The following is a 22,517-nucleotide window of genomic DNA, read 5'->3' as shown; positions in this document are numbered from 1 at the left end:
AGTGGCGCGTTTTCCTGAGGTATAGTGCTTGGATTGCGTAGGGATGCCACTACAGCCTCTAGCTCTGAAACTTGTCTACTTACACTCTTTGCCCATGCAATAAAATCAGCAATGGTAGGAGATATGGTGGAATAACCTTCCTCATTTTCTACCGCATGAATCTCGTCCTCGACTGGAGAAATGAGGTGTGAACAATCCAAGGTGGATTCTTCATCTGTGATTGTCAGGATTCTAAGAGGATTCTAAGTATTGTTAGGCTTGCTTCCGGGAGGTATGGGTAAACGACCATCTTCAATCATATCCTGAATGACATGTTTTATTTTGAAGCATTTCTCTGTATCGTGTCCCTTGCCTCTGTAATATTCGTAGTAGGCGTTCGCATCCCAGAATTTATACTTCTTCTCTAGGTCAGATGTAGGTCCTATGGGTCCAGCTTACCTTGTTTCATCAACCTTTTCAGAATGTTGGAATATGAATCACCAATGTTTGTGAACTTCCTTTGCAGGTTATTCTTCTTAGATGATTCAACAAGGTTAACCTCATCGGTCTTGGTAGTGGAGCCATAAGAACGACTCATGGAACCCTGATATCCACGACAAACCGTTTTGGACAAGAGTCCCTTACGGATGTCGTCTTCAATTCTCGTTCCTAGCACAATCAAGTCTTTGAAAGATTTTATGTTTTGGTACCTCAAATGGTTCGCATAAACGGGTCTCAGATTATCCATGAACTTTTCCACAAGAGTGGCTTCATCTGGGCGTTCAACCAATTATGTGCTAGTCTTTCTCCACCTACATAGGAAGTCGGTGAAGCCTTCTTTCTCATTTTGGGTAAGAACCTCTAGAGTGCGCATATTGACTTGAATTTCAGCATTATCTGCGTACTGCTTGGTGAACTCAATTGCAGCATCATCCCAGGTAGCAATTTTCTTGTGTTCCAAGGAGTAGAACCACTATTTAGGGATAGTATCGAGAGATGAAGGAAAGATCCTTAAGAACATCTCTAGTTTAATGCCTTTGATAGACGTGTAATCTTTGAAGGCACGAATGTGGTTCAAAGGGTTTTCATGCCCCTTGAACTTTGGAATATCAGTCATGTTGAAGTTAGTTGGTAATTGAGCATTTACTGCCTCATACTTACGATTATTTTCCCTGTAGATGTCATCTCCCTTGAGGTACATTAATTGCTCCTCCAAGTATTGGAGTCGCTTTTCAGCTTCAGTAGGACCTTGAGGAGGATTGACTTCTGGTTGTCCAACAAAGGGTGGAACGTTATCATGTATGGCCATGTCGGGAATGTCGTTCTCTGCAGGAGAAAGTCTAATTTCTACAGCAACAATCCGACTTTCAATAGCAATAAGGCGAGCATAAGCTTGGTCTTGGCTTGTTTGGAGACGAATGAGCGCGGCTAGGATTTGATCATTACCATTCACGGGTTGTTCGGATGACCATTAACGCTTCTTTGACTAGTTCTCACCATTTTGGAACTGTGGATAAGAAATCGACGATGAATCAAAACACAATCGACCATTTTCGCACACTTACTCAAGAAAATATTTAACTCGTGAAGTGGGTGTGTGCCACTGTGTCAAGTGAGGTTTAAAAAGGACAAATTTTAAAATGTTGGTCCTAGACAACTGTAGTGTATTTGTAGGAGTGCTGACTCGAAGTGAAGTTTGAAATGGGTTTGAGGCCCGAATTTTGACTCGATATTTGGACAGAGTTTCGGCTTATTTCGCGTTATTTTAGGCCATCTCGAAAATGTTTACATTTTGAAAGGATTCTATTTTTCAAAATTTTGTCATGGTTTTATTTATAAATGGTGATTACGTATATACATACATACATGCATTATAACGGTATGCTGAGTGCATTTAAAGGGTTTTGGCTTAAAAGGTGGGTTGCCATACCAAACAATCAAACCCTGGTCTGTGGAGAGGTCCGTGCCCAACAAGAGTAAGGTCGGTTCCTAGTCCATTTCCTCGAGTAGTGAAAGCTCTTGATACAAATATGAGTAAGCATCACACTATGGTTAACGTCAATCGCTATCAATCTTTAGGCCCAGATAGGAATTTGGACCGGCCAGACGGGACGATTGGTCGAATGGATTAGGTTGGGCCTAGGAAGGCCGAATAAAATGACCTAAGAAGGTCGAGTAATGAACACCGACAACTGTCTCGTATTAACTATTCCCTAACCTTGTTCAAGTTTCACCCTAGGCAACACGTAAGTGTATAATCCCCAGTGGAGTCGTTAAACTATGGACATAGGCCACGCTGCGGTGCGCGCGGAGGTGCTTGAAATAAGCGTGCCTTTGTGGAGTCGCCACCAATTTTTATGGGAAATTGGAACTGTTCGAATACCTCGTGCCATGTCAAGACACAAAGTAGTGACACGAACACTAAGAACTCGTTACCCTTAGCATTCTATGTCCAGAATGACTCTCATGGATGCCAATGAACACGGATGTTCACAGAGAGCTGGAGTAAGAGGTGAGGGTACGTATTAGGAAGCCCTTTTATTGAACACCTAATCCCGCCCGCTTCGATAGCGGCCTCTACTAATGATTAGGGAAATCGTTCGTATTTGATATGTCATCGATTATATGCATGCAATGCAACAAATAAAAGATTAATCCTAGCATGGGAATTAAACTATGTCGGTAAACATGTAATTTAGCAAATATTTGAGGTTGAAGTTAAAATTTAGAATCGATTACATGTGAAAGCCAAGTAAATAAATCATACAAGAGAGATAAACAAACGGTAAATAAATTAGAATAATTAAAATTACAGTGATTAGAATGGTTTAATCGATTTACGTCAAAAATACACTTGAGACGAAATTTTGAAGATGAAAATAGAGAAAAATCATAGGTTAGAAATTAAAGAAATGAAATAGGTCAGATTAGGGGCGGTATTACGATTAATAGTTAATTAAACACGTAATTAGAGAATACTTCAAGGCGAAAATGAATTCAGGGACAAAAGTCACCTCAGAACAGGCGCAGCATATGCTGCGTCCCTTGGAAGAGGCGCAGCTCCTCCTACGTCTGTTCTGGAGTTGAGCTCTGCCTGTGAAGTCATAACCGAAATCCGTTAATGTTCGTTGGTAAGTTTAAGATCAATTACTGATTGGGAACTCGAGTAAAAGTGATTTAGAAGGTTATGTACATCTGTAACCGTCATAAAAGCGATAAGAATGAGGTAAAACGAATTAAAACGAGTTAGATTTATTTACGGCGTCAGAATTAATTTATTAACCAAACTTGGGTTTAAGACGGTTGGAAAACAAACAAAACAACATATAAAAAGCATGTACAAAATACTAATCCCAGAAACTTGATATGGACAAATCGAGTTCCTAAAATCCGGGTTTGATTTAGCGACGAAAACCCGCAAATATCGAATTATAAGGGATTTAGGTCTTAATAAAGCGTCTTGATTAAAAGAGAATTATTTAAAGATGTTTATGCACTGAAAGATGGGAGGAAATAAGAAAATAAAACGGAAAAAACCAAAACAATGGAAACCTGAGGAAGAAGAAGAAGAGCAGGAGCAGCAAGGAGCCTCTAGAAGAGGCGCAGCATACGCTTCGACACTTCGAAGAGGCGCAGCTGCTGCTGCATTTCTTCTTAACGTCTGTTCTCCTCTGTTTTGTAAAAAATGGTTTTACAAAAGGGTTTTTAAGATCGGTTTTGAATGTATTTTTGACGTAAACCTTACATTAATTGATACAAAAATAAAAACATAAATTAAAAATGGGATTTACACCCTCGGACTTATATGTTTGACGGAACGAGATTAACTAAGTTAACGTTAGTGATTGCTCGACTCGAATGTATGTAGAAAGTGCCCTCGTTAGAGGATTTTAGATTAATTGATTGATGTGTAGTGGTCAAATTGGTCGGTCATGCAACGTGACTGGTACTCAGAATGATCTAAGCTTACGTGGTCGATTGATCAATCACGTAGGCGTCGAAAGCTTAGAGCAAGGTCTAGAATCAAAAGGGAGAAGAGAAGGGCGGACACTCGCGTGGAAAATATGGAGACCGGAGGTCTCTATATATACCAAAAAATGTGAAGAGTTTTGGAATGACACAAACTTTGGAAAGAAATCACGGAAATATTCCGTAAACAGCCAAACATGGCTGAGAAAGAGGCGCAACAGCTGCTGCGGTTCTTCCAAGAGGCGCAGCATCTGCTGCGTCATTTCCCCAGAGGTTTCCTCCTCCGGAAGAAAGATTCCCGCGTTTCTGTTATGGAATTGTGGTAGATCTATACTTCCTTATTACGTAAAATATGATATACGGAAGATATTTAGCAAAAGATATAAAATTTGATTGGGAATAAATGTCTTGAATATTCTAGAACATTCCGACTCGGCATTTTAAACGGTTTCTTAGAAAATGAAGCGGTTTTTGACCCGGACTCCAAATGAACTCTAATTACTGTCAAAACGGCCGTATCAGTGCATAGATGACGATAAAGGGTAGACTCGAGTGTTTGAGCTATCAACTGATTATAAACTTACGGACTATCATAAATCATTCCGCGTACCAAACATGCGGCCCAATCATCGCTGGGTGGTTGGCGGAAGGTGTAGAAATGAGGTATCTACACTTCTATCAACTAAAATGCCATATAATCTAAATGCTTTCCTAACAACACATAGATACACAAACCGCAGCAACAAAATACACTACATCCTCCTTGACATCTAAGTCCGTCTTCCTCATATGAATAATGAAAAGAAATGGAAGGGAAATAGGGATTAGACCGATCATACCAATCGGTCTTAATATTCCCTTGCTAATGCCTCAAATGAAATGTCATATCTATGTGAGAAGAGAACAAAAATACAAGTATATACAATTCCACAGTACTAAATTAAAGAACATCTTTTTGGTTTTTGAAATTTTCAAATTTTTATTGATTTTGTTTTTATGAAATTAAAGAACATATTTTTGAGTTTTTTCAAAAAATTTCAATTTTTATGTATTTTGGAATATAAATTCACATCCCCCACTTTATTTTGGACATTGTCCTCAATGTACATGTAGGTGTAGGAATAAAAAGGAAATACATGTTTTTGGATTTTTGAATTTATGGAAATGAAGTACAAATGCAATGATATGATATGAATAAATGCATGCTCTAAGTAAATGCAACTCTATATGACATATATAACAAATGTATTTAATCTAAACTATGCTAGATGATGCATGTCTAAGTAAATGCTTAGGTCACCTATGATCAAACCTCACCAAACCGATTTAAGCACTATTTATAATGTAGAAGAAATGAGGTTTGGTCATTAGTGACTATGCAAATTTAACACCATGGTTGAACCTCTATGCAAATTTAACACCATGGTCATTAGTGACTATGCAAATTTAACACTATGCAAATTTAATATAGCAAATTTAACTATATGCATTAACTATATGAGACATGTGAGATATATTACAATGCAAGCTATACTATATGATTAGCTATGATGTATGTTACTTCATGGTTGAACCTCTCCAAACCGATTTTAAACACCATTTCTAATGTAGGAAGAAAGGGATTGAGTCATGAGGTAACTACATAAATGCAACTATACAATAGGGATAAGGAAAGAAAGGGTTTTTACAATCATGATCTCAATGGTTTGTATATTGTAGAAGATGAGGATGGTAGATAGGATGCATATATAGCCATGTCACGAGCCAAATGAAAGAAAAAGTGAGTTTCAGGGTCAACCCGCTCGAGGCAGTTTTGACCCGCTCGAGTTAATGCTTGACCCGCTCGAGTTGATTTTGACCCGCTCGAGTTGAGGCTTTGGGACGCTCGTTTTCTCTAGAATCTGCCCGAGTTCTCATGTAGTGAACTTTTTTCTTTCTTTGCGCTTCAACTCGCGCGAGTTGACCGCTGTCCCCACGGATTGATGCAAGAATTGGCCCAAACCTCGAATCCTTCACTTTCTTCATTTCTTTGTGATGCAGGAGAAATGGGTAGTAACGAAGTATTGGAATGTAATCTATCAAAATGAAGATTATTGAACATCCGTCAGGACTGTTCAAAATGCTCCAGTATTATTCAGACAAGTTCACGTGTTTACTTGGCATCCAAGGTAGTGATGTCGAGACTTCTTGCTTAAGGAGTCATATCCTAGTATGTTTAGAATTTAGGAATAAGTACTATAAAGGTTTAAATTCGAGTAGTAGTAACACTTTCCTAAAATATTTAGTAAAGCTTTCCTAATTCTAGTTCTTTCATAATCCTATCAAGGTTGTAATAAGGCAATTTGCCATATTAAGGGTTGGTTTCCTTATCAGTTTAAGCGTGTGATTTAGGGAAGCTTAGGGAGTTTAAGGTTGGTCTATTTAGTATAAATAGAGGTCTTATGTATTCAGTTTTTAGATACATCGAGTTTGAGAATCAATACAAGTTTTCTTGTTGCTCATTGCTTACGAGTTTTAAGTGTCTTATTTCTTTCTTGCGAGGGAGAGATTAGAGTGTGAGTCAATCCTTTCGAGGTGAGAGTCACAAAACTAGTCGCGTGTGAGTTCCAGTTCCTTGCGAGGGAGAAGAGTTTATTCACGTCATATCCTAGTTTTAGTTGAGGGGTCTTGCGAGATTTTCACAACTAATACATATCTTTTATATTTTTCGTTCAATATTATACAAAAAACCAAAAATAAACAGTTAAATTCCGCTACAAACTTGATAATATAAATCGAACAGATCACAAGATCATTCAGATCCATAATTCCGAGTAGATTTTACATTAAATTGGTATCAACAGTTCAGCCCATGGTTTGCGTGTTGGTTAGACTGACACCAACCCGTCTCCATTGCTTCTGCATGTTATCATATTCACGATACTTGAGCCCATTTTGAAACCTTCAGAAATGTGAGTTACATTTCTGCTAATCAAGACTTCATTTTCATTTTCTTCAAGTGCTCCTCCATCATTCTCCCCTTCTTTTTGAGAATTTGACCTCAAATTTTCGTCATCTAAGTATGGTGACAAATCTCCAACATTGAATGTCGCACTTACAGCTCCATACTCGCTTGACAATTCTAGCCTGTAGGCATTAGTCCCATAGCTCTCAAGTATCTTGAATGGTCCATCGGCTCTCGGTATCAACTTATTCTTCCATTTGGATGGAAAACGTTCCTTCCTCAAGTGTAACCATACTAAGTCTCCAACTTTGAAAACAGGTTGTTTTTGATGTTTATTTGCTTTCTCTTTGTATCTAGCATTGACTTTCTCCATTTGTGCCTTAACTTGTTCACAAACTCGAACAAATACAGCTTGTCTTTCCTTTGCTTCGAAACTCATCACATCCTTCTTTGGTATAGGAACCAAATAAATAGGAAGATACGGATTCACCCCATAAACAATCTCGAATGGTGATCTTCCAGTAGTCATTGACGGCGTGCGATTATTTGCAAACTCAGCATGAGCTAACTTAACATCCCAATCTTTTGTACTCTTGCTAACCAAACCTCGTAACAAGCTTCCCAAGGTTCTATTAGTCACCTCGGTTTGTCCATCTGTTTGTGGATGATGAGAAGTACTGAATAATAACTTCCTTCCAACCAATCTCCATAATGTCTTCCAAAAGTAGCTTAAGAACTTAACATCTCGATCCGACACAATAGTAAGTGGAATACCATTTAATCGAACAATCGCTTTGTAATAAAGTTCAGCAACATTGGTAGCATCATCGGTTTTATGACATGCGATGAAATGCGCCATCTTTGAAAATTGATCCACAACAACCATAATCAAATCCTTTTCTCTTTGAGTTCTAGGTAAACCAAGTATAAAGTCCATACTTACTTTATTCCATGGTTGTGTTGGTACGGGCAGGGGCGTATAAAGTCCCTTAGTGAAGGTACTCTTTACCTTTTGGCACACCACACACTTAGCCACGATCTCTTGCACATCTTTGCTCATCTTTGGCCAATAAAAATGCTCACTCACAATATCATTAGTCTTGTTTACTCCAAAGTGTCCAGCTATTGCACCACCATGAGCTTCACGAACCAAAAGCTCCCGAATCGAACCATTATGAATACATAGTCGATTGCCTTTGAATAGATAACCGTCTTAAATAGTATATAACCCCGTTGGCTTAATAATCTCCTTTGCATACTCTGGATCAGCTTTGTACAGTTCCTTGATATGTTCAAATCCAAGCATTCTCGCATCTAACTCGATCAATAAAGTATGTCTTCGAGATAACGCATCAACAACAACATTAGAAGCTCCCGTCTTATACCATGACGAGAAAGTAAAAGATTGTAGAAACTCAACCCATTGGCATGTCTTGGATTCAACTTTTGTTGCCCATGAATATGCTTCGATGCTTCATGATCCGAATGTAATATAAACGGTTTAGGTCGCAAATAATGACCCCAATGATCCAATGCTCTCACAATTGCATAGAACTCCTTATCATAAGTTGAGTAATTTAATCGAGCACCACCCAACTTCTCACTAAAGTATGCTAATGGCCGTTTATCTTGCACCAAAACAGCCCGAATCCCAACTCCATTTGCATCAGACCCAACTTCGAACAATTTATCGAAATTAGGAAGTGTTAAAATAGGTGCGGAGCTTAGTTTAGATTTTACCTCTTCGAATGCTTTCTCTGCCCTCGAAGTCCATACAAATTCACCTTTCTTCGTCAACTTGGTTTAGGTGCCATGATTGTACTGAAATTTTGAATAAATCTTCGATAAAATGGCGCCAAACCATGGAAACTACGAACCTCAGTTGTTGATTTAGGAACAGGCCATGCTTTGATTGCCTCCACCTTGGACAGATCCATGCTCACACCATTTTCACCCAAAATATAACCTAGGAAATTTTTTTCTTAACAAGTTAATCTTGGGAAGTGAAGATGCCAGGAGATGTCGATTCCAGCAAGGGTACCGGTGACGTTACAAGCACACTTCAAGCTCAAGTAGATGAGATGAGGGAAGCTATAGTCGAATTAAAATACATGATAAAGAACCTTCCAGTTGGATGAGGTAGAGAACGAAGTCCAAGTCGTAGTAGGTCTCGTGGATAAGATTCTGATGAAGCGATTTCCAAGCCTAAAAAGGAGAACAAGATCGCTGATGATGTGTGTCGTTTGGCCTTACAGTTTGAGAAGCATGATAAAGCAAGGAAATCCCATGCCTATTCAAGAGGAGCAAATTTAGGTTCAAGTTCTTATTCGGAGCCAAAATCTAACAAGCCTAAGGAAGTTCAAATAGAAGATGTGAAAGACAAGGGCAAGAGCGTAGCTGTGGAGCCTACTAAAGGAAGTTCTATGAGGCGATGTTTTAAGTGTCAAGGCTATAAACACATAGCTAATGAGTGACCTAAAAAACGAGCTCTAACCATGCAAGAGCTTTGCAAGATGATCCCTAATCTTGTCACACCAGAAAACGAGAGTCCACGTCACGAGAAATACAACGAGGAAGAAAGAATGGTCTATGATGTTGAACAATTGAGTGATGTTGATCAACAAGAAGAAGTGGTTCGCAATTTACATCTCCAAACTAGTCCGATCAAGGAAGAAAAGATTGAGTTTATTGCTATTCACGAGGAAGAAGAAGAGCATGTCGAAAACAAGCTTCAAGAAGAGCAAGTTGAGTCTTTCAAAGACGTTGACGCAGAAGAAGCAAAAAAGCATGCACAGAACAGTACAGGTGACTATTAGATTGTAGAGATGCCTTATCTTGCCCAAAAAAATAGTTCAGAAGACTGTCCGATTAAGAGTGATGAATCAAAAGGGGAGGACGATATTAAAACAAATATTGTTGAACCATTAAATGAAGGTGATAACAAAGATGTTCCAAATCTGTCCAATGGCAAGTCCGACAATCCTAGTTTCTTACCAATCTTAGGTAAGGAGGTACTACAAGATAATACTTGTTCGGATTTTCAATTCGAAGAACCGTATAAGTTGCCACTTGATATATCCATTGACAAGAAACTATATGGTGGGAACTATCAATATTACTTCGTGAGTTCGATTCATATGGAAGCTCAAGATGATCTGATTATTCCAAACAAATCTCGTTTTGACTTTGCAACACTTGTGCAAGGAAGGAGTTGGGGTGGAAGGCACAAGAAAGGATAGTTCGAAGGGTATTATTTTAACAACAAAGGGAATGGTCCTAAAAGCTACATGAGAATTGTTACATTGAAGAATTTCACAAAAATTCTATATGGAATCATAACTAAAATCATGGTTAGGTTTAGTTGATTCGTTTTTAATCCCGGTGGCATCAAACATCTTCAAAATTTGAAGGCAAATTCTCAAAAGGAAAGGGAGAATGATGCAGAAGCAATGGATAGTAACGAAGTAATGGAATGGAATCTGTCGAAATGAAGATTATTGAACACCCGTCAGAACTGTTCAAAATGTTCCAGTATTATTCAGACAAGTTCACATGTTTACTTGGCATTCAAGGTAGTGATGTCGAGACTTCTTGCTTAAGGAGTCATATCCTAGTATGTTTAGAATTTAGGAATAAGTACTATAAAGGTTTAAATTCGAGTAGTAGTAACACTTTTCTAAAATATTTATTAAAGCTTTCCTAATTCTAGTTCTTTCCTAATCCTATCAAGGTTGTAATAAGGCAATTTGCCATATTAAGGGTCGGTTTTCTTATCAGTTTAGGCGTGTGATTTAGGAAAGCTTAGGGAGTTTAAGGTCAGTCTATTTAGTATAAATAGGGGTCTTATGTATTCAGTTTTTAGATACATTCAGTTTGAGAATCAATACAAGTTTTCTTGTTGCTTATTGCTTGCGAGTTTTAAGTGTCTTATTTCTTTCTTGCGAGGGTGAGATTAGAGTGTGAGTCAATCCTTGCGAGGTGAGAGTCACAAAACCAGTCTTGTGTGAGTTCGAGTTCCTTGCGAGGGAGAATAGTTTATTCACGTCATGTCCTAGTTTTAGTTGAGGGGTCTTGCGAGATTTTCACAACTAATCCATATCTTTTATATTTTTCGTTCAATATTATACAAAAAACCAAAAAAGTTTTACATTAAATTGGTATCAACCGTTCAGTCCTTGGTTTACGTGTTGGTTAGACCGACACCAACCCGTCTCCATTGCTTCTGCATGTTATCATATTCACGATACTTGAGCCCATTTTGAAACCTTCAGAAATGTGATTTACATTTCTGCTAATCACGACTTCATTTTCATTTTCTTCAAGTGCTCCTGCATCATTCTCCCCTTCTTTTTGAGAATTTGACCTCATATTTTCATCATCTAAGTATGGTGACAAATATCCAACATTGAATGTCGCACATACACCTCCATACTCGCTTGACAATTCTAGCTTGTAGGCAATAGTCCCATAGCTCTCAAGTATCTTGAATGGTCCATCGGTTCTCGGTATCAACTTATTCTTCCATTTGGATTGAAAACGTTCCTTCCGCAAGTGTAACCATACTAAGTCTCCAACTTTGAAAACAGGTTGTTTTTTATGTTTATTTGCTTTCTCTTTGTATCTAGCATTGCCTTTCTCGATTTGTGCCTTAACTTGTTCACAAACTCGAAAAAATGCAGCTTGTCTTTTCTTTGCTTCGAAACTCATCATATCCTTCTTCGGTATAGGAATCAAATCAATAGGAAGATACGGATTCACCCCATAAACAATCTCGAATGGTGATCTTCTAGTAGTCATTGACGGCGTACGATTATTTGCAAACTAAGCATGAGCTAACTTAACATCCCAATCTTTTGTGCTCTTGCTAACCAAACCTCGTAACAAGCTTCCCAAAGTTCTATTAGTCATGTCGGCTTGTCCATCTGTTTGTGGATGATGAGAAGTACTGAATAATAACCTCGTTCCAACCAATCTTCATAATGTCTTCCAAAAGTACCTTAAGAACTTAACATCTCGATCCGACACAATAGTAAGTGGAATACCATTTAATCGAACAATCGCTTTGTAATAAAGTTCAGCAACATTGGTAGCATCATCGGTTTTATGACATACGATGAAATGCGCCATCTTTGAAAATCGATGCACAACAACCATAATCGAATCTTTTTCTCTTTGAGTTCTAGTTAAAACAAGTATAAAGTCCATACATACCTCATTCCACGGTTGTGTTGGTACGGGCAGAGGAGTATAAAGTGCCTTATTGAAAGTACTCTTTGCCTTTTGGCACACCACACACTTAGCCACGATCTCTTGCACATCTTTGCTCATCTTTGGCCAATAAAAATGCTCACTCACAATATCATTAGTCTTGTTTACTCCAAAGTGTCCAGCTATTGCACCACCATGAGCTTCACGAACCAAAAGCTCCCGAATCGAACCATTAGGAATACATAGTCGATTGCCTTTGAATAGATAACCGTCTTAAATAGTATATAACCCTGTTGGCTCAATAATATCCTTTGCAAACTCTTGATCAGCTTTGTACAGTTCCTTAATATGTTCAAATCCAAGCATTCTCGCATCTAACTCGATCAATAAAATATGTCTTTGAGATAACGCATCAACAACAACATTAGAAGCTCTCGTCTTATACCTTGATGAGAAAGTAAAAGATTGTAGAAACTAAACCCATTTGGCATGTCTTGGAATTAACTTTTGTTGTTCATGAATATGCTTCGATGCTTCATGATCCGAATGTAATACAAACGGTTTAGGTCGCAAATAATGACCCCAATGATCCAATGCTCTCACAATTGCATAGAACTCCTTAACATAAGTTGAGTAATTTAATCGAGCACCACCCAACTTCTCACTAAAGTATGCTACTGGCCATTTATCTTGCACCAAAACAGCCTGAATCTGAACTCCACTTGCATCACACTCAACTTCGAACAATTTATCGAAATTAGGAAGTGTTAAAATAGGTGCGGAGCTTAGTTTAGATTTTACCTCTTCGAATGCTTTCTCTGCACTAGAAGTCCATACAAATTCACCTTTCTTTGTCAACTTGGTTTAGGTGCCATGATTGTACTGAAATTTTGAATAAATCTTCGATAAAATAACGCCAAACCATGGAAACTGTGAACCTCAGTTGTTGATTTAGGAACAGGCCATGCTTTGATTGCCTCCACCTTGGATGGATCCATGCTCACACCATTTTCACCCAAAATATAACCTAGGAAATTTGTTTCTTAACAAGTTAATCTTGGGAAGTGAAGATGCCAGGAGATGCCGATTCCAGGAAGGGTACCGGTAACGTTACAAGCACACTTCAAGCTCAAGTAAATGAGATGAGGGAAGCTATGGTCGAATTAAAATACTTGATAAAGAACCTTCCAGTTAGACGAGGTAGAGAACGAAGTCCAAGTCGTAGTAGGTCTTGTGGATCAGATTTTGATGATGCGATTTCCAAGCCTAAAAAGGAGAACAAGATCACTGCTGATGTGTGTCGTTTGGCCTTAAAATTTGAGAAGCATGATAAAGAAAGGAAATCCCATGCCTATTCAAGAGGAGCAAATTTAGGTTCGAGTTCTTATTCGGAGCCAAAATCTAACAAGCCTAAGGAAGTTCAAATAGAAGATGTGAAAGACAAGGGCAAGAGCATAGCCGTGGAGCCTACTAAAGGAAGTTCTATGAGGCGATGTTTCAAGTGTCAAGGATATGGACACATAGCTAATGAGTGTCCTAAAAAACGAGCTCTAACCACACAAGAGCTTTGCAAGATGATCCCTAATTTTGTCACACCATAAAACGAGAGTCCACGTCACGAGAAAGATGACAAGGAAGAAAGAATGATCTATAATGTTGAATCGTTGAGTGATGTTGATCAACAAGAAGAAGTGGTTCGCAATTTAAATCTCCAAACTAGTCCGATCAAGGAAGAAGAGATTGAGTTTATTTCTATTCATGAGGAAGAAGAAGAGCATGTCGAAAACAAGCTTCAAGAAGAGCAATTTGAGTCATTCAAAGACGTTCACGCAGAAGAAGCAAAAAACCATGCACAAAACAGTACAGGTGACTTTTAGATTGTAGAGATGCCTTGTCTTTCCCAAAGAAACAGCTCAGAAGATTGTTCGATTAAGAGTGATGAATCAAAAAGGGAAGACGAGATTGAAACAAATATTGTTGAACCATTAAATGAAGTTAGTAACAAAGATGTTCCAAATATGTCCAATGGCAAGTCCGACAATCCTAATTTCTTACCAATCTTAGGTAAGGAGGTACTACAAGATAATACTTGTTCGGATTTTCAATTCAAAGAACCGTATAAGTCGCCACATGATATATCCATTGACAAGAAACTATATGGTGGGAACTATCAATATTACTTCGTGAGTTCGAGTCATATGGAAGCTCAACATGATCTGATTATTCCAAACAAATCTCGTTTTGACTTTGCAATACTTGTGCAAGGAGGGAGGTGGGGTTGAAGGCACAAGAAAGGATGGTTTGAAGGGTATTGTTTTAAGAACAAAGGGAATGGTCCAAAAAGCTACATGAGAATTGTTACATTGAAGGATTTCACAAAAATTCTATATGGAATCATAACTAAGATCATGGTTAGGTTTAGTTGGTTCATTTTTTACCCCGGTGGCATCAAACATCTTCAAAATTTGAGGGCAAATTCTCAAAAAGAAAGGGAGAATGATGCAGGAGCAATGGATAGTAACGAAGTATTAGAATGGAATATGTTGAAATGAAGATTATTGAACACTCGTCGGAACTGTTCAAAATACTCCAATATTATTCAGACAAGTTCAGGTGTTTACTTGGCATCCAAGGTAGTGATGTCGAGACTTCTTGCTTAAGGAGTCATATCCTAGTATGTTTAGAATTTAGGAATAAGTACTATAAAGGTTTAAATTCGAGTAGTAGTAACACTTTCCTAAAATCTTTAAGAAAGCTTTCCTAATTCTAGTTCTTTCCTAATCCTACCAAGGTTGTAATAAGGCAATTTGCCATATTAAGGGTCGGTTTTCTTATCAGTTTAGGCGTGTGATTTAGAGAAACTTAGGGAGTTTAAGGTCATTCTATTTAGTATAAATAGAGGTCTTATGTATTCATTTTTTAGATACATCGAGTTTGAGAATCAATACAAGTTTTCTTGTTGCTTATTGCTTGCGAGTTTTAAGTGTCTTGTTTCTTTCTTGCGAGGGAGAGATTAGAGTGTGAGTCAATCCTTGCGAGGTGAGAGTCACAAAACCAGTCGTGTGTGAGTTCGAGTTCCTTGCGAGGGAGAATAGTTTATTCACGTCATATCCTAGTTTTACTTGAGGGGTCTTGCGAGATTTTCACAACTAATCCATATCTTTTATATTTTTCGTTCAATATTATACAAAAAACCAAAAATAAAAGTTAAATTCCGCTACATACTTGATAATATAAGTCGAACAGTTCACAAGACCGTTCAGATCCATAATTCCGAGTAGATTTTACATCACTTTGCATTTCATATCTTCTCATTTTCATCGTTTTCCTTTAAGATGCTCAATCAAAATATTAGATCTCTCCTTTATCTCTCATGCGATGAATGCATGCAAGATTACACTAAATGCATGTATATTACAAATGGTGGTTTGAGATAGGACTCCACCGAACTAAGTTGAAATGACAAATTCCATTATCCATGGAGCCCAATGCTCTTAAAAGTTGTTCAAAAGCTTGTGAATGGTCCTCAAGTATGCATGAGTAAGTTTTGAACCATTTCATGATAGAGTAGGGCCAATCCATGAGGAACCCCCTTTTGAACTCCTTCCCCTTCTCCTTTAGTTTGTCATGATGGCCTTCCCGGCTCTTGCAACTAGCAAACTTGAGATTCTTGTCATAAGGGGGTTTTCCGGTTGCTCCTATTTCTTCCAAAGTTGATGACGAAAATACTTGGACTAATCAATCCTTCAAGGATAGAAGGTGAGCTTTCATGGCATTGATGATGGGGTAGCTCGGGAGTTGGGATTGTGGGTGCCAAGTTTTCATAAGTAGGCTCCCTTTTAGATTTGTCTTCGAGCCTCTCCACCAAGTGATTCTTGTATGACGATTTGACTTTCATGAGAAGGTCCATAATGTCATCTCCAACTATCATGGGCTCCATGGTGGGTGTGATAAGGTTCTCATGTTCAATAAGGAAGAGGCATTCTTCCTCTTCATTGAAGTAATCTTCAAACTTCTCAAGGATGGGTTCCTCAAGCAAGTTAATCCCATAACTCCATTCATCATTTGAGTCCATCTTTCCCTCATCATCTTCTTCCATATATGCGTCATAAATGGTTTCTTCATATGAATCATAAATAGGGGCTTCACTTCTCCTCAATAACTCTTCCTCCACCATATCTCAATATTCACATCAAATGTCACACCCTCATACTCACAAAGGCTAAGAGTATTTGTCTTACTCAACCTCATATCTTCTTCATCAAGTACCACACTTTCATACTCACAAGAGCTCAAGGAGATTGGCTCTTCTAACTTCACATCTTCCACATAGAAGGTCATTCCTTCATATTAACATTCGTGAACAATGCTTAAGAATTCGTGAACAATGCTTAACAATGCTTTGAATAACATTTTTTATATTTTGGCTTTCTTCTAGCATTTGTGTGAAGAAATTTTGTTCGTCTCCCATCATTTGGAGCACCATATTTTGAATGTCAAAGTCATCCTCATCTTATTGTTGTGTGTGGGTGTGGAAGTGGTTATATTGTGGCATTTGGCATTGGTTGTAATATGGGTCTTGGGTGGGTGGTTGTTATGGATATTGGATGTGGGGATTTTGGTGAGAAAAATTGGGGTAGTAGTTGGGAATTTCATTATATGAGTTATAAGGTAGGTTTGTGTTGACTTGCTCCTCAAACTCCCCATACTCAAAAAATCCACCACATACTCCATGTGTCCAATCTTGGGCCATCATCATAGCTAAGACAAGGAAACAACTACAAGCAAGAAAACTACACAAAAACGCCGAGAACGACCCTGAGGAACAAGTTCTTCAAGGTTAAAGCACAATTAAAATAGACAAACAAGCAAGAACTTAATCACATAATTAACACCGTCCCTGGCAACAGCGCTATTTTGATGGTGAGCGAGTCGTTGTTCACTCAATCAAACACATTTATAATCTCAACAAACAACTAGATAGTGGTTAAGTCTAGGTCGATCCACGGGATTGTGTGCTTTGGGTACTAAGTCTATCTATCTTAATTTATGCTAGTGTCACAATTAGTTTGGGTTTGAAGTTGTGTTCTAAGCTACAACAAGGAAATGTAAACAATTGAGAAATAAGACAAGTAAATAGAAACAAGGGTGTAAACAAATGATAAACAATACTAGGGAATTATGGGATCATAGGGGAATCATGGTGAGATAGCATAAGTGAATCATAAAGATGCAAGCAATTATTATTGTAGGAATCAAGTTAGTGTATATCTTAGAATTCCCAGGAAAACATAGGTCTCGGAGACGAGTCAGACAAGACTTTATAACACCTACAAGTCGACTTGGTTTTCCCTATTCATGGTTAGATGACATAAATGAGTCCTAGGAAGGTTTGGGTCCCGGAGCCAAGTCGGTCAAGACTTTACAACACCGATAATCGGCTTAATTCTTCCTAATCAACTATATGCATGGTCTAACAAGCCTTGAGTTGGTTTATGTCTTACAAGTCTTGTTGAAAGGATAAGAGAAACATGATAGGTTGTCAATCAAGCATTTCATCAAACATGACATGTGCATAAGTCGAAAGTACAATAAGCAAGCATTCATATGAACTCATTAAGCATAGATTTATCCCATAATTGCTCCCCTAATCCCCCACTAATCCCTAGTTAGGAAACTACTAACTCATTATCATGGAAGACATGTTAACAATGGTGTCAATCATCTTAACAAGTATAAACATGATGGAAGAGTGAAACAATAAGCAATAATTAAGTAAAGAGTGAAGATATTATACCAATCTTAAGATGAACAAATGGAAAAGAAGGAATAATAGAAGAAAACTTGATTGATTGATGAAGAGTTGTCAATTCTCTAGTACAAAAATGGCTTTTGGCTACGGTTAAAAACGACTTTTGGCTACGGTTCCTTGACCGTAGTAAATCGGGGCGTTGCCTTAGATCAAGTAGTTATGGCTACGGTCAGAAACCGTAGCCAAAAGTGACTTATGGCTACGGTTATTAATAGGAACCGTAGCCTAAAGGGGCTTATGGCAACGGTTATTAAGATTAAACCGTAGCCATAAGTCACTTTAGGCTACGGTTCTCTTTCAACAACCGTAGCCATTTCTCAATTAAATTTTTTTTAAAAAAAATCCATTAATATTTTTGTTAAATGTAATGTTTTTATTAAGATAATAATTAATTACAAGACCAATCTTAAACATAGAATTGTCATTACAAATATAACATTAAGTCTCAAAGCTAAACAAAATAAGTATAATACAGAGTTACACAAAGAAAAAAAATTGTACCAAAATCATTGTTATCTACGAGTATAGTTTATAAACAAGCTAACGCTCCAACAATAGTTTCACGAACTATTTAGTACTCGTATTTATAACACCCGCCACAGCACTGTCAGTTTTCCCACCTGTACCGAAAATAAAATGGATCATTCATGGATCAAAGTCCGAGCATGCATGAAGAATTACATGATTATAAAGAATCTAAGCATGTACCTCATCTTTATGCATCAGAATAACAAAGAGTCAGAGACTAATTAAGTCACTTTAGCTGCTTCTTCCATCAATGCTATCTTCTTCTCCTGAAAGCATTATTACATAAAAGCCCAGCAAAAAAACTAAATATTTAACCAGTGAAACTACTTTAGCTCAAGTTTGTCAAATTATGAACAATTCCACGACAGATGGACGAAATATTCTCTTTTCTTTCCGCGATTCCACTTAAGGTAGCAAAATGTCGCATGAAAACATCTAAAGGTAGTCGTAGCTTTAAACTTCTGTTTCGAAGATAGTGTTTCAAATTTCGCCTTACAAGAGAACATAAGATGATATTGGCCAAACATCCTAGCTTAGTCTAGTGTGCATTATCACTTAACCTTATCACTGCCTAACAAGCCGGAAATGATCTAAACTAATCTAAACTGCTCCACCAAAAACCCAAATAGCCGAAACAGGAAATGATCCAATGGAGCAATGTTACCAGTATATATGTCATGAACTGTATCCTCCATTTACCTGGTGGCAAACGGACGATAGACAGCAACTACACACCGTCGTCCAATTCTTATTATTAGAGCCAATGTTAAATGTAATAAGTGCAACAAATTAGCAAATTAACACTTTGTACCTTCAAATCTATCACATTCTAAGCCTATACAAAATTAGAGACTACTAAACCACAACCTATAAAACTTGACAGGTCGGTAGCGGTCATCATCTTGGCCTGTTAACACTTAACAGCGAACAAGAAATAGAGAAAGAGCAAAATTTCCTAAAGAGCAAAATTGAAACAGTATGCAGGAAATCCATTTTTACTAGAAACTTATGAAGTGTACGATTGTTCCGTAGAAATTAACATTAGTAGTAATCATACATCATAAAATACTTATATGTTCAGGAAGCTTTTTCCATGTTGATCAAGCAGATTTCCTTGTCTGCGTAATTGTGTTCAGAATTAGAGAATACCCAAATGACACGATAAATTGGCAGGTTCAACCAGCAGGTTAACATTACTTACCCTGGCGTAGTTCAACCATGGGTTTTTGCTCTTGATTTTATTCCTGGAAATTAAACATTAAAATTTAATCCAAAGATGAGAGAACAAGATAATCCTCATGCCAACTTGTTATCTTTTTACCATTTAAGTTGGATGGCATACAGTAATATGTAGAAGCCACGAATACGAAGTTTGCCAGCATCCGATCTGACAGATTAATGCTATGGTCAGTATTCATTAAGGGAAACAGACATTATTGATGTTTTCGATGAAAAAAAAAGTCCAAAGAGAACATACCTAGCAACTACAACTTTGCCCTTGCTCGTAGCAATAGTATAGCCCTTGCTCCTAGCAATAGTATAGCTCTTGACTTCCTCTCTTCTAACAATTACATACACAAATAAGCTAACAGGCAATTAAAATAGTTCACATAAACTGAACAGGCAGTTAAACCAGTGAGCGACGACGTAAGAACAATGACTTCATACAACAACAATTCATGGCAAAAAGAAGGGGAGAGAAAAATGCGATTTAAGACAATAAGGTAGATAACAATCATTAACAAGTTAGTTGTTGTAAAGAATAAAGCACTCTAATTCAACATATTTAAGGCAACTTAAGTGACAGAACTCTGTCCATCAGCTACAATACCCCTAGATGAAGCCAAGGGATGAGTATTTGTTATTGCGAAATCATCGTATTAAGAGGAAGGTCGCTCCTAGTTTAGCAAGAAACTTCCATTTTACTGGTCCCTAAACGCCAACCAACATGACCTAACATTACGTATGTACCACGATACTTTTATCATCCCGTCTTTTTCCTTATCTTCTACAATAACGGGCACTCAGTGCTTCCAATAAATAGCACAATTCACTTCTCCCCCAATCCGGATATGTTGCAGCCAATTAGAGATTTCAATCAGAGCGCATAAAACAATCCCAACCATCTTAATCTTTGAGTTCAGACCTTAGCGGTGTTGTATCAGGACTTGACCCTCTTTCGTACAAATGGGCTACTCCCAATGCAAAATAAATTCCACAAAAGAAATAAATGGTCTTTCTTTCCCATTTTATTCCTTTAATACAGGCATTGCTCACAACGTGAATTGTAAATAATACATCTTTTAGTTGTTTTCACTAGCAACTAGAAGAAACTTAGATCGTAATATTAAGCAAGTTTTGATGCTCCCTAAACTCTATCACAACCGAGAGAAATCCCACTAAACTCTTGAGAAAAATCGAGAAACCATTTATGAGAAGGACAGTTAACAAGTACACACACTACACATTCACGTATAGGCTGAACATACAAAAACAACCTGATATCTTTATATGTATATTAGCATAATGTCAACTTTGACTCAACCAGAAACGATGACTTATAACAGAAAATCTGAGGCCGCAACAAACTCTATAACCCGACGATTGCCCTCTGCACTACTTTCTAGCCATTTATAATACAAAAATCCCGCAACAAACTCGAATGACCCGACAAAACAATGATGAAACAAGAATTATTCAAAGGTTTGCTAAGTTAAAAACCATTCGCAAACCAGAAATAGCACCCCCTTAAGACAAATTATTCAAAGTTTGTTGAGTTAAAAACCATAAAAAACAAAGATAAACAAGAATTGGTATTTTGGTTGTATTTCAGAGAAGAATCATCATATATTCGAACAGAAAAATCATCAATTGGAACGATATTATTTTAAAATACAGAAAAAAGTAGACAAGAGTTACTCACCACAAAATGAAGAACTCAAGGAAACCAAATCAATTGACGAATCTTAATTTAGATGCCGAAGATCAAAGGCGGCGGCGTTAGGGGCGATCCAGGATGGAGGTGAGGGCGTTATGGGCTGTTCAGGATAAGATCGTGTCGACGACGACTCGCTGTGTGCGGTGGAGGGGCGAAGAGGAGGTGAACTAGGGATGGAGGTCAGGGTAAGGGTTGAGAGTGTGTGAGAGTTACAGATTGAGAAACGATAAATGGGGATTTCCGATAAGGTTTTGTCTTATATTATACGATTATTATACGGAGTATTATATTTGTTTGTGGGCCTTAGGTTATTACAAATGGCCACGGCTAATAAAAAACCGTTGCCTTTAGTGTATATTGGCTACGGTTTTTAATGTGAACCGAAGCCTTTTGTTTTTTTGCTACGGTTTGTTTTCAACAACCGTAGCCTATTATAATAGGCTACGGCTATTTTTCATAACCATAGCCTTTTGTCCCCGCCTAATGTCATTTCTGTACTAGTGTCTCCAATAATAACCCAATAGTCTTCAAATTACCCAACTAGATCTTAGAATTCTTGAACAATAATTAAGGAAGGATGAAAGTGCAATTTATGGAATGATTAAAGGCTAATGTATTCTAATCTACTCCTAATCTAATCTAAGGAAACTTAATCCCCACTAAGAGGGCTTAACCTCTTGATTATTACAAATAGAGTTTATATAGTAGGTACAACATTAGGTTAAGCAAGGGTAGATTAGGAAATAATATTCTTAAGTGTCGAAGAAGCCTTGCATGTTTCAAGAGGATCCGTGGGAGGCAGTCTGGGCATCAACTCGAGCGGGTTGAACTCGACTCGAGCGAGTTGAGGGTCAGGCCTTCTTCCCTTGTTTTTACGCCTATAATGCCTTCATATACTCTTATCCCGATCATTCTTGGTCATCATTCTTTCCTCCTCTTCATACTAGTCCATCCAAGATCCTCAACAAACTCCCGAATATGCGCGAGAGACGGGAATTCCGCCTCAATATCTCCTTTCCTACAAGACATATAAAATGCACTAAGAAAGCAAATAGGAAGCAATTGACGGATAAAATGGCCATGGAATATTATATTAGTATGCAAAAATAGGTTGATTAGGGGACTAAATGTGCGTAATC

At 37.8% G+C, this 22,517-nt stretch overlaps 1 long non-coding RNA gene across 2 annotated transcripts; it reads right to left on the bottom strand.

The window, feature by feature from the left end:
- Positions 1-19,393: 19,393 nt before the first annotated feature.
- On the bottom strand, positions 19,394-21,590 carry LOC141598485 (uncharacterized). 2 transcript variants are annotated; one of them, XR_012523549.1, is made up of 5 exons: positions 21,364-21,590; positions 19,918-19,998; positions 19,783-19,827; positions 19,642-19,684; positions 19,394-19,558 (listed from the first exon to the last, which is right to left on the bottom strand). It is a non-coding gene; the product is annotated as an uncharacterized LOC141598485 (long non-coding RNA). The 2 variants fall into 2 exon arrangements; XR_012523548.1 differs by having other exon boundaries at positions 19,918-20,001; positions 21,364-21,589.
- Between the last annotated feature and the right edge of the window lie 927 nt (positions 21,591-22,517).

This window comes from Silene latifolia, chromosome 9 (assembly GCF_048544455.1).
Source record: "Silene latifolia isolate original U9 population chromosome 9, ASM4854445v1, whole genome shotgun sequence".
NCBI classification, from domain to species: Eukaryota; Viridiplantae; Streptophyta; class Magnoliopsida; order Caryophyllales; family Caryophyllaceae; genus Silene; species Silene latifolia.
The sequence above is the reverse complement of the archived record's forward strand: the minus strand, read 5'-3'. Positions and strand labels throughout refer to the sequence as shown.